The sequence below is a fragment of the Azolla caroliniana genome, unplaced genomic scaffold (assembly GCF_043228905.1).
Source record: "Azolla caroliniana isolate FFs.n. ecotype wild unplaced genomic scaffold, voAzoCaro1.0.p SCAF_12, whole genome shotgun sequence".
In the NCBI taxonomy this organism is placed as follows: domain Eukaryota; kingdom Viridiplantae; phylum Streptophyta; class Polypodiopsida; order Salviniales; family Salviniaceae; genus Azolla; species Azolla caroliniana.
Genome location: NW_028230447.1, coordinates 16,838,696 through 16,840,624, shown reverse-complemented (window position 1 = coordinate 16,840,624; position 1,929 = coordinate 16,838,696).

The window sequence follows — 1,929 nt, the reverse complement described above, 5'->3', positions numbered from 1 at the left end:
GTTGTCTGATTTTGACATACGCAAGCCGATTTGATGAAGATATTGCATTATCTTCGAATGCCAAGCACGCGGTGCTTGCTTGAGGCCATAGAGTGGCTTCTTGAGTCGGCATACAGCTTTCGGATGGGTGGTCGAGTTGAAGCCGGGTGGTTGTATCATGTACACCTCCTCTTCTAATTCGCCTTGTAGAAAGGCATTCTTGACTTCCATTTGATGGAGGTGCCACCCTTTCGTTGTGGCAAGCGCAATTACGGTCCGCACCGTCGTCATCTTTGCCACCGGGGCAAAGGTCTCTTCATAGTCGACGCCATGCGTCTGAGCGTATCCTTTCGCTACGAGTCGAGCTTTGTAGTGGTTTACGGAGCCATTGGCGTTATACTTGACCTTGTAGATCCATCTGCATCTGATCGCCTTTTTGTGTGGTGAGGTGGAAACGAGATCCCACGTCTCGTTCTTCCGTAGTGCCTGCATCTCCTCGTTCATTGCTTCGATCCATCGCGGGTCCTTCACGGCTTCCGAAAAGGTTTCCAGCTCCCGTACTGTCGCTACCTTCATCATAAAGGCGTAATGGTACGCCATATAATCGTTGTAGCCGAGTCGGCTTACGGGGTTCTTTTCACGAGTGGATCGGTGGAGTTTTTCATTTGCATAGATGAGGTCTTTCTTAGCTCCGATTGGTACCTCGAAGCCGCCGAACTCACTGTCGAGTGAGTGAGTCGACTCATCGTCGTCGAAGCGATCATCTTCGTATTCCGCCATTTTCGAAAGAGCGGAACGTGAGCAAAGGTCTACTCGACGTAGTCCATTCCGACATATGGGGACTGGCGCAGACGGCTACATTCGGCGGATGCCGATATTACGTGCTCTTCATCGACGACTTCTCTAGGCACACTTGGATCTACCCGATGTAGCAAAAGAGCGAAATGTTCGGACACTTCCAAAATTTCAAGAATGACGTCGAGAAAGCCACGGGCCGGCATGTACGATGCCTTCGATCGGATGGCGGCAAGGAGTACTTCTCGGACGATTTCACGGCGTATCTCCGAAAGGAAGGAATTCGGCGAGAATTCACTTGCCGACACACTCCGAAACAAATCGGAGTAGCCGAGTGCAAAAATCGGCACATCCTCGAAGTAGCGTGGGCAATGATGAACGAGAAGCATATGCCCAAGTCATATTGGGCCGAAGCTGCAAATACGGCCGTCTACCTAATGAACCGGTGCGCAACATCCGGCGTGCACGAGGTCACTCCGCGCGAAAAATACTTCGGAAAGAAGCCGGACTTATCGCACATCCGGATATTTAGCACGATAGCGTACGTGCACATCCCCAACGAGAAGCGTCAAAAGCTTGACCCGAAGTCAGAGAAATGTATCCTCGTAGGATACTCATTGGAGCAAAAGGGGTACATTTTCGGGAATGGGTGTCGATGTTGCTTCGCATACACCTTCAATCTCCTTCTCTTTGAATGTTGGGAGTCCGAGGACAACTCCTTTCGATTTCATTGCTTTGAGCTTTTGGAGATTTATATGGCCAATCCGCTTGTGCCATAACTCTATGTCGGAGTCGGCTTTCGTGCCTTTCGCGAACATGGCAGATTTCATCTCGCATGAATCGAGAATGAACATTCGGCCCTCTCTTCGTCCGCGTGCGATGAGTCGGCCCTCTTTTTCGATGAAGCAACCGCCTTGATTAAATCGAACTTGCATCCCTTGCTCTACAATTTGGCCGACGGAGACCAAATTCTTCGTAATGGTCGGTACATGCAAGATATTTTTAATGTGATTTTGCTTACCTTCTTTTCCGAATGGAACATTGCCAATGTGCCGAATCGGGTGCGTAGTGTTGTCTCCGGTTTCGACATAGCCGGGTCGGTCCGGCTCTCGAAGTTCTCGGAACCATTCTTGATGCGATGTCATATGGTTCGAG